The sequence below is a fragment of the Marmota monax genome, unplaced genomic scaffold (genome assembly GCF_021218885.2).
Source record: "Marmota monax isolate L192 unplaced genomic scaffold, Marmota_monax_Labrador192_F-V1.1 WCK01_AAM20220418_F8-fsc00071, whole genome shotgun sequence".
NCBI lineage: Eukaryota > Metazoa > Chordata > Mammalia > Rodentia > Sciuridae > Marmota > Marmota monax.
The window spans coordinates 6,850,562-6,864,921 of NW_026695217.1; the positions used below are offsets into that span (position 1 = coordinate 6,850,562).

Genomic DNA, 14,360 nt, shown 5'->3' on the forward strand with positions numbered 1-14,360 from the left:
TCCAAAGCCACCAGAGTGGAGCTCTAAAACACACTCATGGAGACAGCAGCTATCTCTCCTCCCTTTGCAGACAGCGGTCCTGAGCATCCAGGGATGGCGTCTGGATGGCAGAGAGGCAAGGGACTGCCGGGGGCGGGATATATCACAGGGTTCTCCATGCCTCCCCCAGGTTGTCCCAAGGCCTGCACCTGAAGTCAGGGTGTTCTGTGTGGTGACCATCTCTGACACCCTTTTCCAGTAGGAACCCTGTGTCAGGCCCAGGCTCTATGAAATCCCTGTCAGGGCTTTGTCTTCATTTCTATCCCTTAATTTTTGCCACTGCTCGAAGGCTGCTCTCTAGGACAGGCCCAGTGGTTTCATTTACCTGCCTGCAGAGAAACACAGAAATGCTGCCCATCTGTGTCCATGAAGCTTCTCTTGACCAAAGGTAGAGGTGGAATCTCTGCGTTTTAGTGCAGCAAGATCTCTGTACATAATTATTTTTACCATGCAGGTGGAGCAAGAAATTAAACTGGACTTCTTAACAAGGGGGAAATCTAGCACTAGAAATGGAAGATCACAGGAGAACTTGAGAGCCCATTTGCACTTCAGGTCTCTGTGGCTGGAGACACACCACCTCCCGCCTTCCCCAAGGCCAGACAGATCTGGTTCTGCTTTATCTTGGCTTCTCAGGAAAGATAAATCCCACAGGATCCTCCTTTCCCTGAGCCTGACAAACTCAATAGGAAGCCGGCCTTAACGTGGGAGCAATGGGACTGGGTCTCTGCTGCTTCACATGCACTGCTTGCAACTCATGGATCCTGAGCGAGGAGACCACTTGGGCACCGAATTCACATCCTGGGGCCAGCTGACCTGGCTGGGCAGGCCTGCTGGAGTTCCGGCTTCCCCACAGGCAGCAGCCTTCCTGGTCCTTCTGCACTCACAGGCTGTGGGAGGGTGTGGGACTGAAAACAAGGCCCAGGGAGTCAGGTTTCCAGTGTGTGGTGTGGGAAGGGCAGGCCCAGGCATCCAGCCAGAGGCGGGTTTCCCAGGCAGCACCTGGGAAGCCATGCTGGGTGAACAGGAGACCATGGGCTGTCCCAGGCTCAGGCGTTCGGCTATGCAGGGCCTCAGTGTGCCACAGGGGCGTGCCTGGCTCACTGTCCCTTCTGGACATAACCAGCATTGCCTTCGCAGCCAGTCAGCTCAGTGTGCAGGGATGTGCCTGGACCAGGCCTGGGCCAGTCAGCTTCAAGTCTTCCCTTGCTCTGGGTCACTGCTCTGGTAGACTCCAGGAAGTTGTCTTTGTCCCCAAGGTGGGATCCCTTTCCCTGGCTTCAAGTCAGGAGCTCAGGACAGGGAGGTGGGAGCTCTCAGTCCTGCCCTGAACCCAGGCTTCCTTTCCTCCCCTCGTTCTTAAGAGTCTGAGTTTGTCTTTGGACCAGGTCTGTCTGGCAATTTTCCTTGGCTCCGTTTGTCCCACCTGGGATAAAGTATTTCTCTTTCTGGCCTCCGGTCCACTCTGCCCGGCTGCTAGGCTCTGCCATCTTCTGGGGACCCAAGCTGGGCGTTGTGTTTGCATGGTAATTGCAGTGCCCTGTGCACCTCCCTTTCTCACTCCAGATGTCTGGCCATGTCCTCAGTATGAGTGACAGCAGGGCACATGCAGGTCCAGGGGATCCCCCAGCCGGGCTGAGTCTGGGTACCAGGTCTCTGTGCAACACTTCCCAGGGGGCTGCTCCACACTGCTCTGCCCAGACAGCATGCTGGTTAACTCATGAATTACCGACTCCCAGCCAGGCCTGCTCCCAAGAAGGGCAGCCTGGGCCTGCGGTAAAAGCAGGGAGGAGCAGGAAGAGGCAGCGCTGGGCTCCCTGGGCTTGTCTCGGGTTTGCCAACCCTTCCCTACTGACCTTGAGCCCTTCCTCCTGGGCTCTTTTCTCTCTCTGCACTCGGGAGGCGCCCATGCACGGTCTGCAAAGGCACAGGAGGCCCTTGGGGTGCAGCTGAGGTAAGAACCAATGTGCTTTGCAGGGCCCTGTCCCAGGCCTCTTGACAGCAGTGCCTGCTGGAGCCTTCTAGTCCCTCCAGCTGCAGGGCCAGGACACACAGTCAGCCCTTCTTAGAAGCAGAAAAGGCCTTTCCCGGAATCCTGCTGAGGCGAGGAGTGTCAGGTTGTGTAGTGGGGGAGAGCTGGCCACCAGGCTCCACTTCTATGTACCCTCTGCCTAGGAAGCCAGCCAGCTATCTGCTGGAGACTTGCCTTCATCACGACTTGTCACCTCCAGGAGATGTTCCACTTTCCAATCAGGTGAAAAATGAACCTGATTAAAAATAGCAGACTGGCCTCTTCAGAGTCCCCTTGTAAAGTGAAACCCCTGGGTGCGCCTCCAAGTGGGAAAAGGGACATGACTGTCCCCGGGTTCCAGGCTCCGAGGGCCAGTCGGCAGCTGCTCCTCTCCTTCCACCACCCTGCCCAGCCCAGAGCCCTCTCAGTCACGGCCACCATGGTCAGGTCTTACTCTCTGGGCTCACCCTGGTGGCCAGGGGGCACCGTGACCACCCCTCCCCTCCCTTCCTTCCTCCTGCCTTTAATGCTTATGGACCTAGGCTTCTAGAGCTTTCTCAACACTGTGGACACATTCCCAGTGGAAAGCATGACATTTTCCGTTTCAGATTACGCACTCCACCATGCCGCAGGAAGAGAGCGAGCAGGAAAACAAGGCCTGGGAGCCAGCCCCGCCTGCACCGCCCGCAGCTCAGCCCGGTTTATCCTGGAGTCACCTCCCCAGCGGGCAGCGGCTGCCTCTCCCCCTCGCCGAAGGCCCAGAAGAGGTTAACCTCCTTTCTGCTCATGTGGCACATCTGGATTGAGGCGTGCCTCTCCACTCTGTTGTGTTTTTTTTAAACTTTACTTTCCACTGCCATGGCAACCACTGCATGTTTGGCAAAGGGAAGGGGGGGGGGCGGAAAGCTCAGGGAGAAGAAAAGGAGCTCTCAGCGCAGGGCTGGCGGCCGTCCAGGGTAATCATGCCGCAGAGCTGAAATGAGGCCTCTGGCGGGCAGCCAAGTGACAAAGAACAAAGCTGTCAGTTCCTAATGTTGGCGGCAAAGCTTGTTTGGCACCCTTATATGGTTTCCCAGAACTCCCTGCCTTGGCCGCCGTCCATTCCCTTCAGGGCAGCAAACGGGATTAGCACAGCTCTGGGTTGTTTTTCTCCCCTCTGCTCCAACTGCTCCAGTGACATCATCCCTGCTGCATTCATGTGCCAGCAGGGTGGTTTTTCTCTGCTCCACCTCCCTCCCCCTGGCCCTCCCCCACCAACACTCACTTCCTGTGGCCGCCCCCTCGCCCCTCACTCTCTCCACGCAATGTTTTAGGTCATTCTTCTTGTCCAGCTTCTCTGTTAAATTAAAAACACCCTGGTGCTTGTACATTTAGCTGAATCAAGCCAGACGCTGTATTTTATTTTTATAACTGAATTCCTGTGAGATAAAAATCTCATTTTCCTTAGTCGGCTGTAATCAGCACTCACAGGGATGTGGTTTCCAACTGCCCCATCTCGTGCTTCCTTAGGCAGCTCCGCAGAGAAATGAACTTGGCTCCTGTTCAGGGTTAAAGGGCCCGAGGCCGGTCACACGTTGCTCATTCACACGCACACACACACACACACACACACACCCCACACAAATATGCACCCCAAAACCAACATAGATACATGCACACACACATACAATGTGCACACAGAGACCATCGTACACCACACACACACACACACACACACAGCCCTTGTCAGGGAAAGTTGCCCACAGCAATAAACACAAAGAGCCTGAGAATACCCACCCAGATACAATCACACAGTCAGTACAGTATCCTTCTCTCACTTTCCAGAAGGAAAATAGGTGAATAAGTGGAAGCTCAAAGCTGCTTCTGAAAAGCCTGGTTCAAGCTAGCAGGCAGGCGAGGAGCCTTATGCAACTCATGGCCGGATGGATGCATGAAAGGAACCAGGGTTTGCGACTGCACAAACGGTCCCGCCCCTGCCCGGCCCCCCACCCTGCCACAGTCTGATTCATGAACTAGTTTTCAGATTCATGAATCACCCGGGAGCCAGCAAGAGAAAAATGAGTAGTATTGATCTCATTTCAGCTGAAATGGGCTCAGCAGGGCCATGCCGGCTGTGGACTGCATTCCAGGGCCGGACTTTCTGAGCTCCTGTCTACAGGCAGGCGCCCAACCTGGGCGGGGCCGGATCCTGGGTGGAGCCTTTGCACAGGGTGCCCCTTATTATAAACAGGCACAATACCATCTACTGGTACAGGGACGATGACAGGACCCCACTGTCCTTGCTGGGGACATCAGTGCCTTCTTTGGAAGTCTCCATTTTACTTTTTAATGACATCTTTTAAGAGACATCTCAATACCAATTCCTTTTCTGGACTTCAGGTAACTTCTTGAAGACCACCTGAAGTAGAAATTCACCTTCTGAAGGCATGGACCTGTCTTAGGGTTGCTGGTTTTAAGGCAAACAAGTAGCCCTTGCCCCGACCCCCTCTTCAGCCAAGAAGGACAGTGAAGGGACAGAGAGAGACTCCAGAGAAGGGCCATCTGATTCATGTAAGGGAGGGGACCCAGCAGCTGGGTGACTGCTTCTCCTGCACACAGCACTCTGGATTTGAGAAAAGCATTCTCTTCCTTCCCAAATGAAAGGAAGACCCTTTCTTTGATGGTCAGGGAACTTAGCCTGCATCCAGAGGTCTCACAGAGAGGTGTTAGGTCTCGGGTAGAATGACCCGGGCAATCCACCATGGGACCCTCTTTTCTCCAACTGCTCTCCTCCACCCGCTTGACACGTACCCCTTACCCCAACCCAGCCCAACCCTCTAAGCTGACCACCACAGGCGGTTGGCCTTGATCTTCATCTTCCCAATGAATGTTTGAGCAGTTTCTTCTTCCAGTCTCCCCTCCCAACCCCAATTCAGCCCTGAGAGATTTAGAATAGTTGACTGGACACAGGCTTTTCAGAAACCCCACAGAAGTTGGCAACCAGCACCAGAAAAGGATTCCATCCTAATCTGCATGATTTTGGATCCAAGAGTCCAGAAGACAGATTCATATCCATTTCCTCCAGACACATGGTCTGGCCATTAGATGCATTTCACCCGCAGGGATTCCAAGAGGTGACCTGACTCCCTTCATTACTGTGGTGCCCAGAAGAACTGGGAGTGGACCAAAGAAGGGGGAATAAGCTGTGTTTGAGCCAATTTCAACCAGCAGCTGGCTCAGAGGGGCAAGCACTCTGCCTTGGTGAGCGCGGCGTGAAGGTGCCTTTCAAGCTGAGCATTCTCAGGCTTACTGCAGCCAGCCCTGGTCTGCCAGTCCCCAGGGCTAAAAGCTGTCCTGCTGGCTTGATGGCTGGCCAGAGAGCGAGTGGGGATCGAGGTCTGGCTCGTGTTTTGCGTCACCTCAGTTGCTTTGCCAGTGTGGCCCCACGTTCAGTGATAAACCTGAGTCGCTAAGAAAGCTTTATGTAACACCCACCCGGCCCGCTTCTCAGAGCCGCAAGCGTTGTTTCCAGAGTTCCCCATAAACCTGGCAGCACATCAAACCTCTGTTTCATAACAGAGTAGAAATAGGATTTTCTAATAACTTGCCGAGCACTGAACTTATCATGTGGAGATCAGGACTTTGGTGAATTGCTAATGGCTAGCTAGGCAGATACTCCCATGCCCAGCCTGCAGTCTTGGGTCAGGATGGAGGGAAAGTCAAAAAACCAGTTTCTGCATCCACGGTCTGCTGGTTGGTGACCTGAAAAGAGTTTGCTCAGCAATCTCAAATATATTGAGGATCTTGTTAGTGTTTTAAAGAAAGAAAAAGAAAAGATGCTTCCTACTGGTTCTTCCTTCATGGAGACTGTGGTTTCCTTTCATTTTGTCGCCAGACATGTTGGCTCTGATGGACTTGACCCTGGGGGAGGGCAGTGGCCTCCAGGACACACCTAGCTTCAGGGATCCAGAGAATCACCACTCATCTCAGACTGCTGTCCTGGAGTGGGGGCAGTGGGGTGATCACGTGCCCTTCCGCACTGCAGCCCCATCAGGCCCTGGATAGGCTGTGGCCAGGAAGGGACTTCCCTCTGAAAGGCCACTTGAAGCCTGTTTATGTGCTACTCTAGAAAACTTCTTGGGGTTCAAGTGCATGTTGCTTTGTTCCGTTTTGTGCATTACTGTGGTGGGGAGGGTCATTCTGCCTGCCTGTGTAGGCCTGCCGCGTGGCTGTGGATGCCCTGCTTGTGCAGATGGCCCACGGAGCATCACTCAAAACAAAAGAAGCAGTTGTCACTCACCATCAGGGTGGACCAGCTGAAGCTCTGGGGGGCTGGGCTCTGTGCCTGCAAGGCTGACCCTGGAGACAGGTCCATGTGGCCCTGGAATAACTGCCTTCAGTGTCTTGAGCTGCCTCAGGAGGATGGAGCTCCTGGGGCTCTCCTCCTTCCCCCTGCAACCTCACCTCCTCCACAGTCTCCCTGGGGACCTTCCCTGGGCCGCCAGAGCAATCTGGGGGAACATTGTCTTCGTGGCTGGGACTCAGCCTCCCTACTGCGTCCTCAGTTCTGTGCCCATGCAGTGTCCAAGACTCAGGCTTGTCATCTTTCTCTCCCAGTCTCCTTAAGCAGCTCTGTTTTGAGATCTCTTCTCCCTTCTTGCTGTGAACCAGGTCACCAACTCGGGATCTCCAGGACGATTCTCCCTCCCATGTAAAAATTTCTCCAGCCCCTCTGGTGTGTGTCACACCTTCCGATTTAGTTGCAGGCAGCTTTCATTGGCCCACTCTGCCCTTTTTGCTGGGTTATTAGGAAAATTGATAAAGAAAAGGCCCCTCTCCCCTCACGTTGTCCCTGTGCCCAGCTGGGCCCTGGGGAGGAAGGCCCATGTCTCCCGCCCCACATGCCAATCCGCAATGTGGAAGAACAGGCAGGGAAAGGGGCTTCCCTCCCTGGCTGCGACTGAATAGCCTTGAGATCCATTTAGCGTCTGGACACCTGGTTGCCATGGAGATGGTCGTCATAAAAACACACTGATCTGCAGAGAGATATAAAGCCGATCCCAGAGGTACACAATTGGACACATTAGCTCAGAGAAACACGACGCTGCTTATCGCTTCCCTTTGTTGACAGTTCCTCTGCCTTTCAAAACCAGCCCAGGTGACCTTCTTAGAACCAGGCCAACACAGTCCATTTCCAGTTAATATTTTGTAAGGAACAACCAAAGGCTTCAGTAAATGCCAGATGCCCCCAGCCTTCCTGTCCTGGGCTGAGTCAGCCAAGCAGAGGCTGTCCTTTGGCACGGGATGTTCTTTACCGCTTGCATTGATCGACTGGCAAGAGCAGAGTGGGTGGAACTGAATACCCACCTTGACCAGGCTCAGGTCAGGTGGCTAGAAGGGAGTGACAGATGTCAGCAGAGACACCTTGGGTGCACTGTTCAGTTCGCAAGGGAAGGGGCTAAAGGGGACACTGAGACCCATGGGGAGCATAGCATAGCCTTGCGTCAGGATGGGTGATTCAGCAAAACACAGGTGTGTAGGGCTGTGTGTTACCCCGTCTACCTCCTTCCCCTTTACATTCTCCAAACTTGCATTTCCCCCTTGGTCCAGCCAACCTGCAGAAACCAATAAAAGACTTCACTCCTCTTGGCTCTGGAGCACACACCCAGACTGAGGCAGCTCTGGGCAGTGCAAAGGGGCAGGCACAGATCCTCTTGCAAAATGCAAAGGATGGTGGGAGTCCTTTGAAATTTGTTTGGGTTAAGAGTTGAAAGAATTATTTGGTGTTCAGAGTTTTAGCTGTGCCATTGCAATGCTGAGGGTAACTCAGAGTAAGAAAATGACTGGAAAATGTTCCATGGTGATGGCATGATGAACACAGGCAAGGTCTACTTCCAAGATGGTGCCCAGTGAGAGCCATTCCAGCCGAAACGGGAGGTTGTCTATCTGGAAGCCGGGAAGCCTAGAAGCTGTGGCTGACATGAGACCTGGAAGCTTCTGTGCCTGTTGTCCACTCTTTCCTTCTTTTTTTGTTTTTTTCCTTTTAAGATGTCTGAATTCTAGAAAATGGGTCATAACTTAGTCACCCATCTTGGCATTTGATCTTCAATTATTATTTTGATTACCCAGTGCCTCAGTTTTCTTCTTTTTTTTTAAATTGGGATTTTGTTTCCATTTCATTCCCAAATGAGTTTTATACTTGTCTTGCTTCAGTCAGTCCTATCACATGGTAACTGGTGGAAGAGGTAAAGACCAGACCATGTGCGGATGTGGCAACAATTATTGCATTTACCATGTGCACTGTTACTGCCAGACACCACCCATGTTGGGATGCCTGTTCTTACTACACCCTGTATTCTGGATGGGTATGAAAAGACAAGTCTTTCCTTGATGCTGCAGCTTCTTCAGCTAGTTTCACCAAATGTCTTTGGCTGCTGATGTTTTGACCTCTCATTTGCATATTTCCAGTTACTCTGAATATGCCCTTGACCCCTTCTTAACAACAGTTTATTGCCAGAGTCTTCATTATTTCCCAACTGTCCTTATCTTTATTTTTCTTGTGAAAGATAATTTTTAAAAGCCGTTTAAAAGCTCAGCTCACTTGAAGCTGTTCAGCTCCTAGTTCCCTCCCGGCTCTGTGGTGGGTGACTTTCTTTTTCTTCCACCCTCCTCCCCTGCGCAGAACATGTTTATAAACACACACCCTCTTCTCCTTGGTTCCTTTGGCTGGCATTACATCATTCTGCCTTTTTTCCCTCCGCCCTCGTGTTTTTCCGGAAAGCTTTCCCCTGGTCCTGGTGTCTTCTTGTTCTCCATCCACTCGGGAGGGAGGTGCTAGTTTGATCCCTGCTGGCCCTTATGGGAGCACTTGGGGCACTTCCTTCCTGCTTCATCCTGTTTCCATAGTCCATCACCTCACCCAGCAGTATGGCCCCTGTCAATCATCTTCCTCCCAAGGCAACAGCTTGTACCCTGGCAAGCAGACAGTGGTAGCTGGGCCTTACTTAGCATCTATGCACTCTGGTTGCAGAATGCAGGATTTCCTTATAGTTTGGGCTTTTAAAAAGGCTTATTATTGAGCTTGAAAAGTGCCAGATTCATAGCCCTGAAGAATAAAGGCCAAGTTTGCATGTGCCTGAAAATACGCTATTATGCCCAGGCCAGTTGGACGTTGGGCCAACCTAGAGGCTGCTGTTGCTGTGAGCTCTGCTCTATTTGCCATGGAAGTGGCCATGAAGGTGTTCCCAAACCACCGCTCACTGTGTGTCTTTGAAACAGAACCAGGACTGGAAGTTCAGACCAGGACTGTGACTTCCAAGGGGCAGAATGTTTGTCAAGTTTTGAAACCAGGGCTTTGCTGATACTTTGTAGCCATGCTACCTATGTGTTTGTTTACACTCAGCCCCCTTGCCTTAATTAAAAGTTACAAGGTGCGTGGGGGAGGTGGCACCCCTGTAATCCCAGGGATCCAGGATGATACAGGGGGATCTCCAGTTCAAAGCCAGCCTCAGCAATGGCGAGACGCCAAGCAACTCAGTGAGACCCTGTCTCTAAATAAACTGCAAAATAGGGCTGGGGATGTGGCTCAGTGGTCGAGTGCCCCTGAGTTCACTCCCTGGTTCCTCCCCCCCAAAAAAGTTGCAAGGTGATTTTAAAAAATTTATCCAACTCTGCTTAAACCCCATGTTCTCATAATTTGTAACAAGGCCCCATCTTTGTACAGTGTTCTCTGTGCAATACAGCATCCTCACAAGCACAGCCAGGCCCAAGGTCTTTTTAAGAGAGAAAACATGTGATCTCCACAAGAAAACCACCAACAGGGCCCCTGAGCATGAACACTCTACAGACCCGCCCCATTATCTCCAGCCCACATTGGCCAATGTGCCTGTTTTACTCTCCCTGATGCTGGTGTGGCATGGTTGCCCGAGAAGCGCTGGAGGAGAGGCACAGGAACACACATGGCTTCATGGAGCGCTCACACACGTGTGCTCACTTGGAATGAAGGCAGGCAGGAGGTGCTGCCCTGACACGGAGCAGGGGACAGGTCAGTGCTGTCTCCGTGTCTTGGAGCAGGGAGGGAGTTTGGATCTGGTGATCCGGGAGGCCCTGACCCAAGTAGCTTTGGGAAGTCTGACTCTGCCCCAGATGCACTTTTTTTTTTGGGGGGGGGGGTGTTACCAGGGATGGCACTGAGCCACATCCCTAACCCTATTTTGAACTTTTTATTTAGAGACAGGGTCTCACTGAGTTGCTTAGTGCCTCCCTTTTGCTGAGGCTGGCTTTGAAATTGCCATCCTCCTGCCTCAGCCTCCAGAGCCACTGGGCTTATAGGTGTGTGCCGCACCAGCCCCACATTCACTCTTTATGTTCACTCCTTTACGTTAAGACGTGTGGTAATAAGACAGTGTTTCCAGAAGTTTCTTCTTAACACTTCGCTAAAAATATTACAGCCTCTGCCTGAGGTGACTGTCTCTGCTGTCCCATCAGCCTTGACAGTCTACTGCTCAAGCACTGAGTCAGATGCCACCTTCTCCTGGAGACTTTGTTCATCCTGTTAAAATGGATTTCTTCCTTCCTTCCTTCCTTCCTTCCTTTTTTCCTTCCTTCTTTCTTTCCTTTCTTCCCACCGCATCCAAGTCAGAGTGCAACCTCCTCCTCTATCAAGCCTGGACCCCCTGCTGTGCTGTGCCTGTGGGTAGATATGACCTGGGGTCAGTGCTATGAGAGTGGGGACTTTGGCTTTTCCCAAGGTCACAACTTGTGCTAACACTGCCCTGTCCAGAGTCTGTCCCTTTGTGTTTTAATGTCCCTGTCCAGACGCCTCTATGGCACTGCAGTGGACAAGCTCTTTGCCTTGTTAGTCTCCACGTCCTGATTGCTGAACAAGTGATCTGTGGCCTTGAAGAGTGACAGCAGTGGCACAGCCCAGGGATAGAAGGATGGGCATCCACACAGCCTGCCCGACACTGTCCCTACACCGTCATTCTGTCTCCGCATGCTCCCTGTCCATCTCAGTCACTGAAATCTGGCTCCTTCCCTCACTCAGGACTGCCCCACCTCCTTGCCACAGACCTTCTGAAGGCCACTGGCCCTGTACTCCAGGGGACATTGCTCAGGACTATGTTCAGTTCTTGGGAGGCCAGTGCAGGTGGTCGCACCCTCACAGGGACTCGATCCCTTCTCTGGGTGTCTGTGGCCGGCACTTCTCTGCTTCCGTCCTTTCACAGAACCTTGAGCATCCAGATCCCACGCTGCCTCAACAGCTTGAGCTCAGCCATGGCTCCAATGACCACCTCAGTTTGAATGAGCCCTGGATTTCCACCTCCAGGAAGACCCCTTTCCAGGGCTTAGACCTCATGCCCACCCACACACGAGGCAGCTGTCCATGGGCACCCCACGGACCTTTAAACCCAGCTAGACCCACCCTCCCTTTAGCTCCTCCTTATCCCAACGGATTCAGAATGGCTTTGCAGTGACTTTGCTCATTGGTTTGTCTCCACTGGGCATGTTGTTCTAAAATATAGAATCTAAAAACAGGACCACGTCACTGCACCAGAGCCTCCACACGCAGACGGAGTCCCACACCAGGTGTGCCAGGCCCAAGCCCAGGTCCTGCCAGCCTTTCACCCTTCCCCAGCCCTGGCTTTGCACACAGGGCCCTTCCTGGTCGACCTCACCTCCTGTGGTCCTTGGAGATGCGTCTTGGCTGCCTGTGCAGGGAAGCTGTCTGGGCCTCTGCAGCAGACCCCAGTGCCCCGCCTCTCTGCTCCCCATGCCACTCCCTGAATCACCCTCTGCTGGTGCCTGCCCTCCTCCTCCCTGCACTCTGAACTCCTCGGGATTCACAGATGTGCCCCTCCTGGGAGCCACCTCCTGTCACTCATCTCCCCTGAGCACACAGTGAAAGTCTCGTGCTTTATGCTGTCCCTGGTCCCCTGGAGTGTGAACAGAGCCACTCAGCTGAATTCATCACTGGTTCCTCACTGCTCCTCTGGAGTTGGCTGGTAGAGGGAGTTTTGAAAAGAAAACGTAGGCTTCTACGTTCATATGCTTTAAAAAGAAATCCTGGCATTTACCTCCCCATCAGCAGCCTGCGGGCTCCTCCATCCTTCCTTTGCATTGAATCAGTGGCAAGAGGTGAAAACTCCCCTCAGGGAAACTCCTTCCCGTGCCTTCTGTGTGCTTATTCCATCCACCAGCTCCAGTGCTGCCCCTAAAGCCCTCCCTTCACTCACCCAGTGCCCAGGCCTCCTTTGGACCTTGGGGCCTCCAGCTGCTGCTCAGTCTCTGTGGGGCTAAGGCTGGGGATTTACTCCAGATTGTTGTCCAAGGATTTCCACCCCCGTATCTTGTCTCCCTTTTTATTCTTATTGCCAGGTAGGAGCAATTGTGAATGTGTCTCTGCTATGCAATCTAACAGGTTGCCTACAAAACCTGAGTTTTGTGTCACATGATGGGGTCATGGAAGAAGTGGTGTGTTGGGGTGCCTTCCGGTCCTCCGCAGGGGCCCTGCCTGGCTGAGCACAACTCCTGCCCAGGAGCACTACTCCTGCTCTGCCCACTGAGAGCAGTTAGGCCTGAGACCCATGCCCTGCAGAGACACTTCCTACAGGGGACACCATGCGGCCTCATTCCAAGGCACAGCCGTCCTTTTCTAATATTACAAAAGGAATGTATAATATATGTTCCCCAGTTTTCAAAGATTCCCTGTGCATTTTCCTAATACAGCAGCTATTTCCATTAAATTTTATTCTTGATTCATCATTTTTAAATGCAGTCCTGTGCTTTTGAAGGCCAATAAGAGAGAAATGGGGTTGGCGGATGGTGAGAAAGATTGCTTTAGAGGAGAGGTGTAGCTGTCAATCTTGAAGTAAAATCATCTTTGTGAACTAAATGGTACCCGGATTTTATTCAAGTGCAAAGCTGGGCAATTCACTGTGATTTAAAACGATCAGTGTTACACATTGCGTGCTTCAGATGCATGGAAGAACGGGGTTTTTTCTTTTCTTTTTCTTTTTGCAATAACCGAGGAAACACATGCAAATTGAAGTTTAGTCTGAACAATTGACCACAAGTGCATCAGGCATTGTGCTGAGGACACCTGCCATCATTGGCCATCACATAGGACACAAAATTAAAATGGACTTGAGGTACTTAAAGTAGGTCAAGATAATAGAAATAAAAATAGCTCATGTTTAGTGGATTTTTCAACATTTTTTATTTGTTTTTGTTTTTCTTTTAAAGTAGCAAGAAGACACTAGGGGGAAACTGATGGAACCACGGGCAGTTCTCCTTGGATAGCCTCGAGTCTGGACCCTAGAGCAGAGGCTCTGAGAGTGAGGTCGCCGGGTCTTCTCATTCTTCATTCCCTTTCAGACACTGCTCCCCTCTATCCCCAGGCTCCAGAGTGTCTGGCCTGAGGTTCTGGGTCCACTGGGAGAGCCAAGTGTGTGATTTCCCATCTGCTCCCTACAGACACTAGTGGGAACTCGCTGATCGATGGCGACGATCCCTCCTCCATCCTTTCCATGTTATGGTGTGGATGTGAGGTGTCCTTTAAAAGCTCCTGTGTGAGGCAGAGAAAGAAGGTTCAGAGGTGAAATGATCGAGTTATCAAGGCCTTGACCTGGCCAGTGCATTAATCCCCAGTAGGGATGAACTGGGTGGTGACTGCAGGCGGGGTGTGGCTGGAGGGGGTGGGTCCCTAGGGGTGAGCCTCTGGGGTATATATTTTGTCCTTGTGGAGCAGAGCTCTCTCTCTCTGCTTCCTGGTGGGATGTCCTGAGCCGCTTCCCTCCACCCCACTTTTCTGCCTTGATGTTCTGCCTCACCTCGAGCCCCGAGGAATGGAATAAGACCTCTGAAACTGTGCGCCCCAAATAAATTCTTCCTCCTCCAATTGTTCTCATCAGGTCTTTAGGTCAAATCAAAAAATGCTGACTAAACAAATGGGGTTGGGCCTCAGGGTACAGAATGCACATCAGCCTCTGCTTGCAACCCCTGCAGGGAGGGTCTGACTCGTTGCCTGCCTTGGGCCTTAGCAGCAGGCAAAGGCTGGTAGCCTCACGGGGGTCACCAGGAGCTGGAAGCAGGGCAGCTGTTATTGGTGCTCCTCCCCACAAGTGAGAAGTCCGCTCACTCACTTCCCTGGGGATTCTGGAGGGATCTGGGCTGGCTCTGCTTGTGGTGGGCAGCTGTAGAACATCTAGAGAGGTTCCAGAAGTGCCCGTGGAGATGGCAGGCATGGGACAACACTGTCCCTCCTTCCAGGGAGAAAGTTAGCGTGACTGACCTCCTGCTTGGCCCTTGGAACGGACCAGCCTCTTTACTCCCA

General features: G+C 52.3%; 1 long non-coding RNA gene across 1 annotated transcript; it reads left to right on the forward strand.

Moving 5' to 3' along the window:
* Positions 1 to 1,884: 1,884 nt before the first annotated feature.
* On the forward strand, positions 1,885 to 13,925 carry LOC124084711 (uncharacterized). The gene is made up of 3 exons (XR_006849197.2): positions 1,885 to 1,990; positions 2,656 to 2,814; positions 13,274 to 13,925. It is a non-coding gene; the product is annotated as an uncharacterized LOC124084711 (long non-coding RNA).
* The last annotated feature ends 435 nt before the right edge of the window (positions 13,926 to 14,360 follow it).